This window comes from Megascapheus bottae, chromosome 1 (assembly GCF_031878675.1).
Source record: "Megascapheus bottae isolate mThoBot1 chromosome 1, mThoBot2.hap1, whole genome shotgun sequence".
In the NCBI taxonomy this organism is placed as follows: domain Eukaryota; kingdom Metazoa; phylum Chordata; class Mammalia; order Rodentia; family Geomyidae; genus Megascapheus; species Megascapheus bottae.
This window is the reverse complement of record NC_143509.1, coordinates 37,473,857-37,494,210: the sequence shown is the minus strand read 5'-3', so window position 1 is coordinate 37,494,210 and position 20,354 is coordinate 37,473,857.

The window sequence follows — 20,354 nt, the reverse complement described above, 5'->3', positions numbered from 1 at the left end:
ATGCACAAAGCTATTAAGGCATTGTTATCCTCTCCTAAGAATATGCTCCTTTGTTTTCAGTGTGCACATGCTTAGAATGTTGTTTAATTAAATATACTCATGTATAACTATTTGTCTTTTACTATCAATTGAATTTACTTGTAGATTTGTAGGCACATTCTAATTATTACAAATGAGGGAAATCTTGTAGCTTGTTTCTTTGGATATGGTTTAATTCACATAATTTCATACCAATCTTTCCATTTCTTATGAATAGGGCAATGTCATTCTTTCTGATGGATGAATGAATTCCATTGTGTAAAACTGAGGGGCATCTAAGGTGATTTCATAACTTAGCTATGCTAAATAATGCTGCAGTGAACATGAATGTGCTGCTTGCATTAGTGTAAGCTGGTTTGTGGTCATTTGGGTAAATGCCCCAAATGGGATTGCTGAGTCACAGGGAAGCTCTATGTTCAGTCTTTTGAGGAAACTCCATACTGCTTTCCAGTGATTGAACAAGTTTACATTCCAACCAACAGTGTAGTAGGGTTCCCTTTTGTTCACATCCCTGCCAGCATCTGTAATTATTAGTTTCCTTAATAATGGCCATTCGAACTGAAGTGAGGTGGAATCTCAATGTTGTTTCTTCTTTAGAGAAGTCTTTCTTTAAGTCTTTACACCACCCATTAATGGGACTGTTTTTTCTTTGAGGGTTTGTTTTGGAGGATTTAATTTTTTGAGGTATAGATACATTTTAAAATATGAGGTCCTTGTTTGCTAGCTAGTAAAGATCTCCCATTCCATGAGTTTTCTATATACCTTGCTAGCTATGCCCTTTGTCATGCACAAACTCTTCAGTTTGAAGAAATATCATTTATCCACCCTTTCTTTGACTCATGTTTCTAGATCTTAGGAAGCATCAATCCGTGCCCAGGAGCTCCAGTGTTTCCTCTGTCACTTCCTGTAATATTTTCAGGGCATTTGGTCTTACATTGAGGTCTTTGATCCATGTGGAGTTAATTCTGCTATGGGGTGATAAACAGGGGTCTAACTACAGTCTTTTGTACTTGTACACCTAATTCTTCCACTACCATTTATTGAAGAGGTTGTCTTTCATTTATCCTGTGATGGCTCCTTTATCAAGGATTAGTAGCCATAGGTTAGTGACTTCATTTCTGTGTTTTCAATTCTATTCCATGGTCCTGAGGCCTGTTCACATGCCAGTAGGAAGCTGTTTTATAACTGCATCTTCATAATAGAGTTTGAAATTTGTTATTGATGTTCCTCCAGCATTATTCTTCCTGCTAAGTCTTGTTTCTTCTTTCTATTTTGGATTCTCTTTTATTCCATATGAATTTTTGGATTGCACCTTTTATATCATTGAAGAATATTTTGGGGAGTGGTGAGTATTTTTTTAATGTGTAGATCAGTTTGGTTAGTATTGTCATTATCATGATGTAAATACTCCAAATCCTGGAGTAGGAAGGTTTTTCCACCTCCTTAACTTTGCTTTAATTTCCTTTTATAGGTTGGTAAAATTTTGATCATAGAGGTCCTTCACATCTTTGGTTGAGTTAATAATGCCTAGGTATTTATTTATTTATTTATTTATTGGTGAGGCCTTTGCAAAAGGAGTTGTTTCTTGATATCAGCCTTGCTCTTCTCATTCTTAGCATACAGTAAAGTTGTTGATTTGGGAGGTACATTTTATATCCTGCTACTTTGACAAAGTTTTCGATCAGATAAGTAACTTAGGAAATGAATCTATGGGGTTCTTTAAATACAGGTCATCTGCAAAGAAAAAGTGTATAATTTCTTTCCCTACTTTGTTCCTATTTATGTTTCTTGCCTTATTGTTCTAGCTAGGAATTCCAGTACTATATTGACAGAGTGGACATCCTTGTCTCTTTACTGATTTTAGAGGAAATGGTTTTAACTTTTCACCATTAAGTATAATGCTTGCTGTAGGTTTGTCATAGAAGATCTTTATTATATTTAGGAATAGTATAATGATTCCTAGCTTCTCCAGAAGTTTCATCATAAAGGGGTTGGATCTTGTCAAATGGTTTTCTGCTCCTATTGAGATGATCCTGGGGTTCTTGTCCTTGTTCCTGTTGATATATTGAGTTATATTCATTGACCTGCATATACTGAACCAGCTTTGTAACCTTGGGACGAATAGCATTTGGTATAGTGCATATTTAGACATAGTACATGACTGGTTATAATGTGTGGGTGTTTTTGTATTAGTTATTGAAGTCACCTGGCCAGAATATTTTGAGAAGTTTGCATTAATGTTCATTTTCTCTTTCTTCTATGAGTCCTTATCTGGTTTCGGTATGAGTGTCATGTTGCCTTCAAAGAATGAGTTTGGTAGTGATCTTTTGCATTCAATTTCAGTGAAGTGCTTGAGGTGTACTGGAGTGAATTCTCTTTTGATGGCCTTCTAGTATCAGGCCTAAATCCATCTGGTCCTGAGTTCTTGGATGGGAGGTCTTTTATTGCAATTTCTAATTCATTTCTTATGTTATTTTTCTTTAATATATTGTTATTGTAATTAATAGAAGGCTTACATTATATTCACCAGATGAAAGGTGCATGACTTCACAAACATTGCTACCCCTTCTCATGCTTTTGTCCCCATTTCCCTCCCCCCTTCCACTAGTCTTGTTTCCCCCCTTCCCTATCCTATTTCAAATAAACAAATAAACAGATATACACAGATATAAGATATACAGATATAAGGTAAGATATTATAACAATATAAGATAACCAAGGGGGTCGGGAGTTGAGCCTAGTGGTAGAGTGCTTGCCTAGCATGCACGAAGACCCGGGTTCAATTCCTTGGTAGCACATACATAGAAAAAGGCTGGAAGTGGTGCTGAGGCTCAAGTGGTAGAGCTCTAGCCTTGAGAAAGTCCAAGGACAGGGCTCAGGCCCTGAGCTCAAGCCCAGGACTGGCAAAAAAAAAAAAAAGATAACCAAGGGACAACAGAAGAGATGAGAAATAACATAGTACATTAAGAGCAATAATCACACAATATATGGCTCTTGTTTCCATATCTTGGAAGTCCTTTCATTTAGCCTCATCCTATATGGCCTTATGTATCTAGGTTTTACTGTATTGTAAACCTCTGCTAGGAGAGTCCAAGGTTTATAGTAATTATGACAAATGAGGGAAACCATTGAGCCCATGTTCCTTTGAGTCTGGCTTACTTCACTTAATATGATTTTTTCCAAGTCCTTTCATTTCCTTTGTTATGTATTATTTTATTGATTTAAATCTTCTTGGTATTTGTAAACATTCCTTCCATTTCTTCTAGGTTCTCCAATATGTTAGCATAATTTTTTCCAAGGTATTCCCTTATAATGTTCTCAATCTTGCTTGCTTCTCTCTTGAAGTTCCTGTTCTCATTTATAATTTATTTATTTTTATGTGGTCTCTTATTTCTTTGGTCAGATTTGCTAAGAGTCTGTTAATATTTTTATTTTTTTCATAGAACCAATTGATTTTTTAATCCTTTTTATGATTTTGTGGGCTCTAATTCATTTAATCCTGATTTGAATTTGATTATTCATTTATCTCCGATTTGGGGTTTGGTTTGTTTCTCTTTCTCAAGGAATATAAAGTACGTCATTGAATTGTTTTGCGATTTCCACAATTCGTTGATGTAGGTACTCAGACCTAAAAATTTTCCTCTGAGTACTGCTTTTGCTGAATCCCAGAAGAGATGGTATTTTGTGTGTTAATTTTTGTCAAATTCCAAAAAATGTTTAAATTTCTGATCTGATCTCTTCAATGACCCACTGGCCATTCAACAATGTTTGTTCAATCTGAGTACATTAGAGAATTTTCTATAGTGAGTTTTTGTGTTGAGCTCTAATTTTATGTTTTGTGCTCTGTCAGAATGAAGGGAATAATTTCAATATTTCTGAATTTACACAGATTTGCTTTGTGCCCTAAATTACGCTTTATTTTGGAGAATATTCCATGTGCTGCTGAGAAAAACGTATATACCGAGACTTCTGGGTGAAATATTCTGTAGATGTCTGTTAAGTCTGGTTCCACTAGGACATTATTTAGTTCTCAGAGTTTTCTATTGCTGGATCAATCTATCCAGAATCAACAGTGGTATGTATGTTAAAGTTACCAACAATCAATGTATTTGGATGTATATGTGTTTTTACAATAAGTGATGAAGTTGTGTGCTCCAGAAATTGGTGGATAGAATTGTTATAGCCTCCAGTAGAAGAAATGACTTTGTTGGATAAAATGTCCTTCATTGTTTCTTCTAAGTAGTTTTAACTTGAAGTATATTTTATCTATTATTAATGTTGCAACTCCAGCCTGTTTATGGGTACTTTTCATTTGATAGATTTGATTCCAGACTTTCACTTTCAAAATATACTTGTATTTTGGGACAAAGTTGTGTCTCTTGAAGACGGAAGATGGATGGCTGTTGTGTTTTTGTCCAACTAAACATTTTTTTAAATTGGAGAGTTAAATTCATTAATATTTAGAGGACTGAGACGTTTTCGGTAATTCTTTCCATGTTATCAACCTTTTTAGGGGCTGTGCTTCATCATTTCTTACTCTATTTTTCTAATTCTTTGTCAAGGAGCTGTTTCTCTCCCAATATCATGTTTTTGCTCGTTTTCTATGTATAGAATGTCTTTTAGTATCTTCAGTAAGTTTGGTGTGATGGAAACTGTCTCCATTTTGTTTTTCATTGGGGAAAGTTGCATGGAACTTAGCTGGATACATTATTGTTCATTGGTATTTGTTGGCATTTAAGGCATGGCATAATTTATTCTAGATTTTCCTTGTTTTCATAGTCTTGGCTGAGAAAAACATAGTTATTCTGATTAGTTTTCTTTTGTAGGTAATTATTCTTTTCTCCATGACAGATTTAAAGATCCTCTCTTTGGTCTCTATTGATCCTGTGCATGTTACAATATGGTGGTGGGCCATTCTTTCTGTTCTCTTTAGGGTTCTAAAGGCTCCTTGTATCTGAATAGCCATATTGTTTTGGATGTTTGGGAAATTCTCCATTAGAATTCTGTTAAGAATACTTGCTATCTCTTTAGCTTCCTTCTTATGCCCTTCCTCAATAAGAATATCTTTAAATAGGATCTTCTAAGGGAGTCTTGAATCCCTAGTAAAAATTTTCTTGTTTCTTTGATTTGTTTTGAATAATATCTTTCTGTATAATATCTAGAGTATTCTACATCTCAGGCATTCTGTCTTCTGTTTAGTCTAATCTGCTGTCAAGGCTTTCTACTTTGTTTTTTATTTCTATGCCTTGCAATTGTTTATATTTCATGGCTCTAATTAGTTCATTGAAGCGTTGTTTTGGGTCTCATATGAACTTCTTTACTTACTTGATTTGACTTTCAGTATTTTTCTCTGATGTCCTGTAGTTGAATTACTGATTTTTTTTATTGAACTTACTTTTCTTCTGTTAGAATTCATTGAGCTTTCGATTTGAGGATTTTATGAATTGCTCTAGAAATCTTTGTTTAGTTTCACCATGTTTATACACAGCTTTGTGCAAGCTTTCTATATTTTCACTCAACATACTTATCAACAGTGTTCTAAAAATATCTTCTAGGTTTTTCATTGAAGACTCATTGAATGGCTATTTTGAGTGGGAGGTGAGGTTCCTTAACTTGCCATTTTTCTTGTATTTCTATGGTCTATTCCATCCACTTTTAAAACAAATTCAAATATAATTAAACCACAGACCACTATTTTAAGTCCAAAGGCCAGAACCCTGTTAATACACTAACTTTAGTGGTTCAAAATCATGGATAGGTATTTCCCTATTTAACTTCCCCTCTCTTTTTATCAGCTGAATTATTGTGGTTCCAGAAAGGAAGTTATATAAAGTTGTAGCTATTGAGAAAATCTGTTGTAAGTGATAAAATAATCCAAACCAAAAGGATAAGAGGATGGGCCAAATATACACAGTCAAAACAGAAAGAAATACAGTCTAACTCACAGACAAAAAGGGATCAAGGGACTAAAGGAAACAAAGAAGGAGAGATAAACTGGAAAAAAAGGAAACCAAGAAAAACTGAAATTAAGAAAGTATTAAGAGATACAATGAAAAATGGAGAGAGGAACAACTGAGAATAAAGGAATAAAGAAAGGGAAAGGAACAGAAGGATGACAAATAACTAAATTTTTAAGCTTAAATATTGTATCATAGTAATAATAATAATACATGTTAAATGCTAAGAAAAATCAAGAATTAGAAATGGAGAAATAAAAATATAGTCACAATTAAGTATGCACACAATTAAGAAAGATGCTTAGTAATCACTATAGACTGTATATCTAAGACTAAACAGAACAACAATTTTAAAGGAAAGAAAATGGAAAAGATGTTCTTCAATCTGTTTTTGTGTGACTTTGTGGCCCCAATGTCCATTATTCAGTCTCTTAAAGGAATCTTTGATTTCCTTTCCCTGGTCATCTTTCCTTGTGGTTTAGATGAATTCAGAAGCCTTCTTGATATGGGGGGTGTAACTGTTTCCTAGATTCTCAACCATAGGCTGCCTGAACCTAATTTATAACTTAAATTGAACAGAGGAATTCTCAAAGCAGTTTTTTTGAGATGCCAGAATAAAGTTCTTCTTTACAAATCTAGAAAGCTAGCCTCCTCCCTGCCTAACCTAATGGGAGGAGTATTTGTTTTCTTTGGAATGCAGGATGGAGACACTGTTTTCTGTCCCTTACAATCTCTACAGCAAGGTTGTGGCAGTACTGTGGCATATCTGGAATCAATGGCTAGCCCTTGGCTGGGGGATGGAATGGGTAAGGGATGGGAATGTGGCTCCCGAGACCCTTCTTTTAAACCAGCCAAAAATCACCATCAGTTTTTATAACCTGTCTAGTTTTTTTTTCCAGTGAGAATTTTGGAATTCATCAGAAAACCAGAACACAGTACTATAGTCTGTGATTTGGCAAAGGAAAGGACAGCCAGTAAGTTGCTTAGGAACTCTGTACAAAGTGGAGAAGAATATAGGTCAAGTTGGTAGGAAATTTGACAACATTATGTTTAAAAAGTGCCAGAATTTTCAATCAGAATTAATATGTATACCTCTCTAGACTGGAGTGAATCTCAAGTTTCTGAGCTGTTCCACTGAGCTAAATATCCAAGGCAAACATCATCTGAAATTCTAGCTACTCAGGAAGCTGAGATCTGAGGATTTACAGCTAAAATTCAGTCCAGACAGGAAAGACCTTGAGATTCTTAGCTCCAATTAATCACAGAAAAAGCAGGAAGAGTGAGGAGGCAGAGGTCTTATCTTGAGCAAAAGAGATATGGGACAGCAGCTAAGCCTAGAGATCAAGCCCCAGGATCAGGAGGAAAAAAAGAAAAGAAAGCGAGAAGAAATAATGTATGTCCTGTAGAGGAAAGTACCCCAGCAATAAAGACAATATCGACAATTTTTGTGTATTTCATTCCCTCTTGCTTTTCCTTTTGTTCTTTCACTTTGTTCTCTGAATTTTGTCATTATATATGAGGAAATATTTTCATTTTTATTATTCACTGTATTATCTACCACTCTCTCTTATTGCTACCTCCATTTCGCCTCATTCTCTGTCTACCATTACAGTAGTCTTCACTCTTATTTTTCTAATTCCCCATCTGTATTTTTCTTTAATGTCATAATTTTCTAGCAGATTATCAAATTGCCAGAATACTTTTTTCTCTCTCTTCTCTACCTTTAGCTGGATCTTTTCTGACTCATTTCTATTTCTTATTAGTCCCTGTTAGTAACCAATTCCACTTCCATTATTATTATATCTTACATCTTGTACTATTCCTTAGTATTGTACTTCCTTTCTTCTATTACTACTATCACTGACTCATGACTTCCTAGTTTACTAAGCATTATCTTTGCAACTCTTTCCCCCTAGAGCAGTAGTAGTGTTTGTTGTGAGTTGGGGATTAATGTGTTTTCATAGAGGGTAAATTCATCAACTGTGATTGTTACTACATCTAATCTTTTTCTCCCTGAGTCAAGTAGGGAACTGGATTCACTATCTGAGCCTCATGTGGGGAATGTTTGACTACTGAAGCACAACCTAATCCATTGTTGAAAAAAATACACTACAACTCAGCTACTTCCTTTGCTTTCAATGTTTAGTCACTATAAATGCTTCAACTGTAGATTATTCTGTGGTGAAGAAAAATGGAATTATGTCATTTTCAGGAAAATGGATGGACCTGGAGATCATCATGTCACATCATATCAAGTGAGATAAGTCATGCTCTGATAAATACCATGTTTTATTACATATGCAGAATCCAAAGCAAAAAATAATGTAGCATAATTGTAAATGGAGGACTATTTATGAGGTAGGAATCAGTTGATAGAAGAGAAAAGGCAGTGGTAATGGGAGGTGATAGAAATTATGGAAATATATAATACTTATATGAACATAAAAACAATGAAGCTCATCAAAAAGTAACCACAGGATTATTTTTAAAAAATTCTTAAGAAAAAATTATGTAGATGAGGTGAATTCAAATAGTGGACATTATATGCATATATCACAGTGAAACCCTTTCAAAGGTGTATGCTAATAAAAGAGAAAAACATCAGAGGAATATAAAAATTTTTAATGCAAAATGTTTTATAGCATGACTATGAAGTCAGCAGAGTGTCCTTAGTAGGCAATATTTAAATGGAGTAACCACTATAACTGCTCTAGGCAATGTGAGAAGGAAGTAGTTTTATGATTTTGATGTTAAACATTCCACATTATCTTTAGTTTTGATATTATTTCTGTTAGCCCACTCAAAAATAATATATTTCACTTTTGTTTTATAGTGTAATATTGTTTTAAAAATTTATTTGTAGTTTTGCCTATATAAGCTCCCTACAAGCTTTCAACATGTATGAGTCTATTTTAAGCAGGTATTTATTACTATGTTTAGGAACCCTTTGACCTTAAGGTGAAAAGATACTATTTATTTGGTTTAAACCTACAGGATTGTCATGAATCCACCAGTTACTTACAGAGCTTAGGAAAGAGAGATAAGAAAATAATGACTCATTACTCTGTCATCCAGTAGCTGTGACCTCTGTTGTGGGTGTTTGTGTTCATACAAGTGTGTTTAACTTTGCTGAAGGAATAGAACAGTAAATTACCCACAATAACTGGAGGATCAATACCCTCCCTCACCTCTTTTGTGAGATCTGAAGCATGGCCTGAATCTGCCAGATGGAATTAAAGAACTCGGGTTGTCAGGGAAGATGCCAACAAATAGACCTGCCATTCTGTCCATTAACCAAAGACCCAGATTTCTGCTATGGCCTTTGTTATCACCTTAAAAGGACATTTGGGACCTGCCACTTTTTAAGTGAAATCAGCCTGATTATTTACAGCAGAGATTACGAGCATTTCTATCCATTAAGGTGAACATCAATTCAGAGATAACACTGTATACACTCTGTGAAAAGAAGGAATCATTGTGTTTTTCCATCATGGGAGAAATAGCATTTGATTCAAAATCAAAAGTTACTGTGAGACACAAAAGTGTAGCCCATGGCTTTGCTTTCTTGAAAGTTTCCATCATGAGTGCAATCTTTTCTTCTGGCTAAAGCTAATGCCTAAGGCTTTCTGGATTCTTTTGTCTTTTTACAACAAGAACAGCACATTGTGCATCTGGCCAATTGTGAAGAGGAATGCCATGGGGAGGGTTTCCATCCCAGCACCAGCTGGTGATAATTTTATGGCTACTAGAATGAGGAATAGCATCCATAAATTCACATCCAGCATGTGCATCTGCAGATGCCATTCTTCTTCCTATCTCAAAACTTTACTAAATTTGAGCCTGAGAAATATCCTGCAGCAGAGGATTCAGAAAGCTGATTATGCACCAAATAAAAAATATTCTCTTTATCCATTTTCAGTATGCTGCCCTTTGAATTCCATCTACTTTCTGCTCTTTCTCAAATTAAGGTGAATGGAAATGTGATATATAATTATGCGTTTTACGCTTTTCTTCATTTCATTCACCTTAATTTTATTATCTCTGCAGACATACTGGGTCAATTCTAGCAACAAACCAAAGAGGCAGCTAATTTGAAATGAAGTGACTATAACTAATAACACATTTGATTGATATAAACTCTAAATTGAAAGTAGACAATATAGGAATTCTACTCTGTTTCTATACTGGCAGGTATTTTACAGGTCCAGGTCACAGGGTATGTCTTTATATTGGTTAAAACTGATGCAGACCTGGGGAAACACCTATTCACTTTGCTGTGTTTGTAAATGAATAATAGATTGTAAATCTGGATTTTTTAATCAAAGCATCCAAAGCAAAAATCTGTAGCAGAAAATTGTAATCAATCAAAAGTATGTCAGCAAGTTTTAATATGTGGAATTTCTAGAATAGTATGCTGGCAAGAATATAAATGGAAGTATTTAAAAATGATACAGCACAAAGTAAGAGAAATGTCTATGTGGTACCATAATAGATATTGAGGATAGGGTGTTCACTCAAAAAATAAAATCAAGCCAGATGCCTGTGAATAATGCATGTGATCTTAAGCTAATCAGGGGTTGAAATGTGAGGATCATGGTTCCAAGCCAGCCCAGGTAAATATGTCTATGAGACTCTTACAAACAATGAACTGGCAAAACAAACAAAACAACAGCAACAAGAATACCAAAGTCATCAATGCACTGTGGTTCAAGTCAAAAAGCACTAACTTTGAGCAAATGTGAACTTGGATAGCACTCAGGGCCTGAGTCCCAGCTTCAGGAAAGACACCAAAAAACCAGGGGCCAGGAGTTTGGCCTAGTGGTAGAGTGCTTGCCTAGCATGCACAAAGAGCCGAGTTCGATTCCTTGGTACCCACATACTTTTTTGCTAGAAATAGTCTTTCTCTGGTTTTAATATATTATGTACATTCAGATTATATATATATATATATATATATATGCTACAGGATGAATAGTGCTGTTGAGGCTCTGAAATTTCATGTATTTTTACAAAAGGAATTTAAACTCGAAGCTCTGAAATCTTTATTTTTATTTTACCTGAATTGGATTTCTTGTAATTATCTCTTCAGTATGAGGTTTCAGAATGAGCCAGAAACTTGAGCAATCATTTCCATAATTTAGATTACCTATTATCTTCTTTCTAACATTTCCTTGTTAACTTTACAGTTTCTGCAGATGCTTTTTGTCCTGTCTTCTTCCTTGAAAATTTGTGATCACCTTCTTATTTTAGCCACATGGTATTCCACCTGTGACTTTCCCTTTTGGTAATAGTCAAGTACAATTGGAAACTTCCTTTATACTAGGATCCTCTTTCACTGCAATTACTTACCAGCAGTATCTGGGCTTTTTATTTCCTTTCCAGTGCTTTTGCTGTCTGTTCTTCACATTCTGTCCCAGGTTAAAGCTTTCAAAATTTATTTTTCTGATACTTTCTTCTCAATCATTATTAATTGGGATATCTGGCCATGATTGATGAGATACATTTATAGTAATGTGCATCAGGCCCTTTGAAGTCTACAAGTATAATAACTGCTCCAAGAAGCTGGGTTAATGAACTGTCAAGGACAAACACTCCTGAAGTATTCAGGCTTTTCTTCTTGCAACGAATCTGACTTCTGAAGAAAACATTCCCTGTCTTCATGCTTGTTTTACAAGACAAATTTAAAATGGTTTAAAAATGCTGTCAAAATATTGAATCATTCTGGGCACCTATAATCCCAGCACTTAAGGAACCTGAGATCAGGAGAAACATAATTCACAGCCAGAACAGACAGAAAAGACCACGGGATTTCAGTAGGCTAGAAGCATTGCTCAAATGATAGAGCACTTGTGAAGCAGATAAGCTGAGCATGATGGAGGCTCTTTCTTCAAGCCATAGTCCCACAAACAAGTAAACTATTTAAAAGATAATGTTGATGAGTTTGTATATGCACACAGAAGTGGAGGGAGGAAAGTTTTAATGCATTCTGATCTCAAGAAAACTGCACTGTGGATTAACTGTCTCAAGTGTGCAATGATAAATTCAGCCAATGTCTTGATATCTCAACATGTAGTCATGTTATTGATGCCTACATGCATGAAAAGCCTGACTATACATTAGAATCACTTGAGAAGCTCTTAAACCCTACAGATTCATATATTCATCTGCAGAAGTTTTATTTTAATTTGTGTGGTTTAGGATGTATTGATATATTCTTTAAAATTTTTATTGTATAGCCAATGACAGAGCACATGTTGATCTTGTCAAGTTCAGAATAATTAATGAAAGAATATCTCTCAAGTTATTTTTGTTGTCATGAAAACAAAATGGACATATCTTTTCACCATTTGTGGAGGTGAATAAAACACTGAATTGAGCTCTAAATTTTTTTTGTAATGGTGATATTCAGAGGGGGTTACAGTTACATAAGTCAGGTAATGAGAACACTTCTTTTTGAACAATGACACCTCTTCCTTCATTTTCTACTGTTTTATCTTTCCCAACCTGCCTCACCCACAGTTTGCATATTCATTTTCAACATAGTATCCAGTGAGTTTCACTGCTGTACTAATCCATCCTTTTTCCTACCATTTCTGTGCTTTACCATCTCCAAATCAGATAAATACATACAAAACAAAAGGCTCACACAGAAAGGTGGAAGGAGGATATTCTCAGGAGAGGATCACAAGAGCTCAGTAGCTATGTGCATATGATTATATAATATGAACACCAAGAAATGGAAACAAAATTTTTATTGTACTTTTTGTATTGTTTTCTGTTTCCCTCTTTGATCACTCCTTTTGATTTCCATACACATTTATGTTTTTAAAACCTGCTTGAGTAATGATTCTGTTCGGAGAGTACTATTTTTTACGAATAGTTGTTATTTTCTAGAGGGCCAATATACTGACTTACTCCAAGACATTAGAGTAAATAGAAGAAAAGCTAATGTTAACTAGTGTAATTCCAGGAAATGTGGACAAAAAATGCATTTATGAATTCACACTAACTTCAGGTTATTCTGCAACTATATTTGGAGATAAGAAGTTTCTATGAGATCATTTTACAATGGCATTACTAATTTGGGAAAACTAAGCCTAGACTGAGTATGTTTCCTAAAGATTGCAGAATCCAATTTTGATTTTTTTGCTAGTCCTGGGGCTTGAACTCAGGTCCTGGGCACTGTCCTTGGACACATTTTGCTTAAGGCTAGCACTCTGCCACTTGAACCACAGCTCCACTTCCGGCTTTTTCTGTATGTGTGGCATGGAGGAATCACATCCTTTGTCTCTCTGGTCTAAGTTACTTCATTCAACATAAAATTTTCCAGATTTTTCCAATTCTTTATGAATGGTAAAACATTATTATTATTAAAATATTATTTCTAATGGATGAGTAAAATTGTGTATACATATATATCATATTTTCTTGATCCATTCATCCATTGATGGGTATCTGGTTACTTAAAAGTGGTGGAATGTGGTCAAGAACAAAAGTAGATGAATAAAGAGACAAAGGGGGAATGCAGTCAACAATCCAATGTATAGCCTACAAAATTAAAAAGAGCGAGGGAGGAATGAGTGAGAATATTGAAAGGGATGACATTGGTCAAAATTTATTGTATTAATAAACGTCTTTGTTAAATGGCAAATTCTTTGTATAAATACTTAAAGGTGACTAAAAATTGCAGAATTTAAAAAGAAAAAACATTGATTCAAAATCTCTATGTACTAACCTATACTGTAAATTAATGCTTGGCCAATTTATGTTAAATTATCCTCTTATTTAAGGTCCAAACAATGTTTTATATGGCCCTCTTCATCAGTGAAGCATGGCTATTCATTTTAGGTAACACACGTTTATTAATTCCTTGCTATGCACAAACTTCTCGATTATCTGAGAATCAGATAAGTTCTGTGGACCTTCACTTTGCATACACCTTCATACTGAAATAGTAATAAAGAATATGCCTGAGAATAGGCTATTCCTTCAATATTTGGAAACTTTCTGAGCTCCTCTCTGCTGTTAGAGATTCTTTGTTCTATTTATTTTATTGAACAGAGCACACAGATCCATCAACTGAGGTACCTAGTCTTCTTAGCATTTAACTGTTCAGTGAATACTTAGGAGCACTCTAAGGCATTGCAAGGTATTTTTAATAGCATCATAATATTGTTTAATATTGTTCTTTAGTGGTTATCAGTCTTAAAATATATTATAAATCATAATGGTCAATAAGTAGGTTTTGACACTAAATTGTGTAGTATTCAATTGTAGCTCTGTATTTCTTTAGCAAGAGTAAAATAGTAGTAGACATAAAGATGTTATATTAGTTGACATAGATACCTAGATATGGCTCCTAGATATTATATAGCCTATTATTATGCCTTTAGTTTCTTCAGAATTATAATACAAGGACTGGGAGTTTGGCCTAGTGGTAGCGTGCTTACCTGGCATGCACGAACACCCGGGTTCGATTCCACATTACCACATACATAGAAAAAAGACAGAAGTGGTGCTGTGGTTCAAGTGGTAGAGCTCTAGCCTTGAGAAAACCTTAGGCTCTGAGCCCAAGCCCAGGACGGGCAAAAAAATCATAATACATTTTAATAAGACTAAAATTGTTAAAGATTTTTTATAGGTTTAAGAATTAAAGTATGCAGTTTGTTTAAAAGTCTTACTAGTCAAAATATAGGAACTATTACAATAACCATCAATAAATTCAATCTACTTTATTAGCCTTCAGTATGAGCTTGCCATTAATCGGTATTTGTACTTACTTCTTCTAGATAATATAAAACAAAAAAAAAAGCAGAGCTTGAAATTGGAAACCAGAAATAGAAGAGGAAAATTCACTGGAAGGGACTTGGGCAAAATGTGGAAACAGAGGATAAATAATGGATAAAGGGTTCAAACCAGGCTAGCAGTAAATCAACAATAGACATTTCCATGGAAGAAATGAATTCATTTGAAACAATTTGAACCATAAATCTCAAATGGTGACAAAGAGAGTCAAAAAAAGATCTGATGATCAGTCACAGTACTATATTGACAAAAGTTGAGAACTAAGAATACTAAGATTTAGACCAGTTTTTATTTTTCATTGATCAATACAGTACAAGTTAAAAAACACTTATTCCTGGGCATTTACCCAAATGTCCACAAACAAGGACATACTAAAGCTACTAAGCACAACCTTGTTCACTGTACCATTACCGTAGTTAAGATGGAAGTAACCCAGATGCCCTCAGTAGATGAATGGATCAAGAGGATATGGTCTTTATACAAAATGAAATTCTATACTTCCATCAGAAAGAACCACATCACCCTTTTTGTAAGGAAATGGAACGACTTGTGAAAAAAAATCATATTAACCAGACCCTAAAAAATGTAGGCTCCATGGCTCCCCTCATTTGCAATACATATCCAAGGTTCTCCTAGCAGAGGACCACAATAGCTCGATAGCTATGGGGATATGGCAATAAAGGATGAGAATAAGTGAAATGAACTCCAGGCTATGGAAACAAGAGTTTTAGCTTTGTTTGTTCTTCTTAACCTATTGTGTGAAGATATTTCTTCATAGCATGAGAAGGGATATCAGTGTTTAGGAAGTAATGTACCCACTACCAGACAAACATAACTGTAACTCCTCTATAGATCATCCTGACAATAAAATACAATTAAAAAAAGGACACACTTATTGTTCATGGTGTCATAATTATGTGCATTAAAATAAACAAAATTCATAGAAATAGAGAGTCCAACCAATTCCATGTTAGTAATTACATATAAAATCCTACTAACTTCCAAAAATAGAGTGAACAGTAGTACGCATAAAGAAATGAAATCAGAAACTGGAAAATGATTTTAAAAACCCTTGAAATAACAGGCAAATTTCTATGCTATCAAATTATCAGCTTCAAGTTAGTATTCATATAACACAATATATATGTATTTTCTTTAGTTTTTATTGTGCTGGCAATGCAAAAGATACAGAGAGATAGATGGCTTTATATAAATAAGTATATGGGGCTGGGAGTGTCGCTAAGTGGTACAGTGCTTGCCTAGCATGCACAAAGTCCTGGGTTTGATTCCTCAGTACCACATACACAAAAAAAGCTGGAAATGATGCTGTGGCTCAAGTAATAGAGCCTTGAGAAAGCTCAAGAACAGTTCCCAGGCACTGAACCAAAATAATATATATACATACATATGTATATATATACATTTATATATATGTATGCATATATACATTTATATATAAGCATTAGCAAGATTTGATATATTTATTTGCCTATTTATACAAATAAATTTATTATTTGATATATTTATTACTTAGGGGCAATTTCTCTTAAGTCTTGAAACTGTGCTAATTTTTTCTCCATAAGTAGGATAGCATTTGTACCGTCTAAACTTGCTTCTTCTGACACACTATTCCCCAAAGCACCTTGCACGCTGTGCCATGAATTCTCTGCACACCTGCCTGTATCACTTGCATCCTCAGATTATATTTACAAATGCATTTACCTACTTATGAGGTTGTTGGAAAAACATTTTGATTTTATTGCAAAAGTTACTCTCTCTCTCTCTCTCTCTCTCTCTCTCTCTCTCTCTCTCTCTCTCTCTCTCTCTCTCGTTATTTTAATTCCTCTTTTCTTGTTCAATTTAGGGGTCTTCCTCTTCTCCATGATGAAAGATTTATGCTTTATAGACTTTTTTGTCCCCATTGACAGTATCTCTTTTTTCTTTTCCTTTTTTCATGGAGTTTGGATTTAGGTAGGGCTTGTGCACTGTCCCTGAGCTTTTTATCCCCTCAAGACTACTGCTTTGCTTATTACTTGAGTCACAGCTGTACTTTGGGCTTGTTTTTGTAGTTTATTGGAGATAAGAATCTCAAAGACTTTCATGCTCAGCTTGGCTTTGAACTGTGATCCTCAGATCTCAGCCTCCTGAGTTCCTATGATTACAGGAATGAACCACAGGTTGACAGGCTCTCTTTCATTGACAAGCCATGGAAAGCTATTTCATTTATATATTTAGATATGCATTTGTTATTTTTGTTTATATATTTGTATTTCCAATACATGTACCTTATGTTATGCTGGCTTCCCATGTGGAAACCTGGAAACAGTCACCAAATTCCCTCTGCATCTTCTCTTGTTTTAACTAACTCTCTTTTAGGTAATATAGTACAATGTAAATTAACATTAAGTAACTTAATTCCTTTTTTTTGATAAGGAGTTCACAATATACATAATAATGACTTAATGACTTTATATGAACAGATTACAGGACACTGGTTTTCTATTTAGTAAGCATTATGAGCCATATGCAAATGTCTAATAGAATATTATCATTAATAGAATACTTATGCTATGAACAGTGGTTAGCATCATGTGAATTGACTAGATTTAATTCTGATGAAGACTAGTCCTCATAGCTGCTATGGAAACAAAGTTCTGGCAATCAACTCAATATGACTGTGATGTAGAAAGCCCAGAATACTGAACACTGATAAAAATCTACAAAGGGCTACAGCTGTTACCTTAAAGATAGCTGTGATAGGCTCTTATTTGTAATGTAGGCTCGCAACACATGCTGTGTGTATTGCCACAGATCAGCCACTGCTGACCCAGCTGGTTCTTAAGTGGTGTTAAATTTAAATTGCAGACTGATTAGCAACTGCATTTGTAGGAATACATTTGTTGTGATGTGCCCAGGTTTGAGTATGCCCATGACTATGTGCACATCTCTAGGGAGGAGGGCATGAAAAAGATTACAGCACTGCTGTCCAAAGAAGTTTTGTTTTCCATGAATGCTTTCATCTGAATGATAGAGTTTTGCGATCACACCCTCTAATGGACCTGGCCTGGCAATTTGATGGAAACAATTTTTCCGTATCAGTTTAAACTCTGTAGAACATTTGTGCTTGCATCCTCTGGCTCAAAATAAATCTTCTATTTTCATACCTTCACCATGCAGTTGGCCAACTGATGCTTCAGAATAGTATTAGAAGGCCAAATAAGTAGCACCATCTGCTGCAATTTAGAGGAATCCTCAGTGGTGCTATGACAGCTGTCTAGTTTGGAGTCCTGAACACTAGAATTCATTTGTCAGAAAGGACACATATTCAGCATTAGAATAGTCATTTTCTATATAAAAAACAACTGATCTTTTTTTCTAGAAATGCAATTCTCAATTTTTGTGGAAGTCAGATTTCTGAAAACTATCGTCTGTACTTCAAAAATATAGCCTCTAAAACTGGATGTTGACAATATCTGAACAATTAGATTGAAAATTCATACTGTTCAGCCATGCTTTAATGTATAAAATGTCATGGTAAGCTCCCTAAGAGCCTAATTACTTTTATATAATACACAGTTCTTAATAAGCTTGATTATCTGGTTTGTGAGCAGAATATCACAGAAGCTAGAAGTTAAAATTAAATATGGCAGAATTATAACAACTTGAACTCAATAATTAGAAGTGCAGATTGCAGCGGGTTGTCAGGTAAAAAAGAATAAAATATCAATGATGAATATTTTTTTTGCCAGTTCTGGGCATTGAACTCAGGGCCTGGGCACTTTCTTTGGACAATTTTTTGCTCAAGGTAGCACTCTGCCACTTAAGCCACACCACCACTTCTGGCTTTTTCTGTGTATGGTACTGAGGAATCGAACACAGGGCTTTGTGTTAGGTGAGCACTCTACTACTAGGCTCTGCTCCCAGCCATAGAGACAACTGTTTACAAATGGTATACTGATATGTCTGTGTAATCATTTAATAATAAAAACCTTTTTACTATGATCCTAAATACTGAAGTATGCATGAAAGCATACTTAAAGAGTTTGACATATGGTCAATTAAGTTAGGTTATTAATAAGACCAGGCATACTATACAAATACCATAAGAGAAAGAGATCAATAAACATGAGAGCATAAACTAAGCTAAGAATACTCCAAACATAGGAAGCATTCAATGAGGCTGGGGCATTTAAATTGGCTGTTTTGAGAATATAGGTGCAGGGAACATAGCATTCTGTGTCAATAAAATAGCATAAACCAATTTGAAAGCCTATAGTACTGTGGGGAAATAGAAAGGGCCACAAGTATACTGAACACTCAACAAGGATGGAGAGTGTGTCACTCTTGTTCATTGCTACATTGCTAGCAAAAGACCTAGCTCTCAACTTTGTAATAAGAAGTTTAGTTTAATGTTAGATATTATATACAAAATACAATTAATCTCTATATATTATCATTAGCATATGACTGTAAATACCCAAATTTTTACTTTTATGTGTATGAGTATATCATCACCACTAGTATGAAAATACATGATGTTTTCTTCTCCGTAAGAAGACTCCATCCACCTGCTTTTTTTGAGTGATATTTATATGCCAATATTAGAAGCAAATACATGTTCTATTTTATTCAAGTTAACAAACATGGACTTTAACAAGATTCTAGTATGTCCAAGGAAACATCTGACAGTATTAAATAGTTTCATCAGAATTTAGGATTTACTTGAAAAGAATAAAATACACATTCTAGAGATAAAAGCTAAGTAACATATTGAAATCAGCAAAAGAGGGTTAGTGAATAGAATGATAGGCTAGTAGAAAACATTGCAGATTAAATGCAAAGAAAAACCAAAACTAAATATTTGAAGTACAGTAAATAGCTTCAATTTTAGTTGTATTTAAGAAATACATGTTTACAGGATTCTTCTTCTGCTCAAACTCATTACCTGGATGACATCCCCTGGTCACTGGCATACTCCTAGGCATGTAGGGAAGACGACTTCAAATAAATTTGAGACAGATGTTGATATAACTGATGATGTTGGAGAAAAAAATAAACCTTTAAAAATGTGTAGTCAGTAGAGAAATGTGTATTTCCTTATAAGAAGCAGGTCAATTATATATGTGTGTTAAATGAGTTTTAATCAGGTCAACAAAATAACAATTTATATGCAATAAAATGAACCCATTTAGGGGCCAGGAGTTTGGCCTACTGGGAGAGTGCTTGCCTAGCATGCACGAAGACCCAGGTTAGATTCCTCAGTACCACATACATAGAATAACACCAGAAGTGATGCTGAGGCTCAAGTGGTAGAGCTCTAGCCTTGAGAAAGTCCAAGGACCGGGTTCAGGTCCTGAGCTCAAGCCCAGGACTGGCAAAAAAAAAAAAAATGAATCCATTTAAAAAGATGTGTCCTCATGTTCAAAACATGTATAGAATGTTCCCAGCATTGCTTAAAGCTCCAGGATAGTTGATCTTTTTTCATCCTTTGCCACAATGTTATTGTTCATCTGTCTTCAGTCAATATAGATTAGATTCCAGTTATTTTTTTCC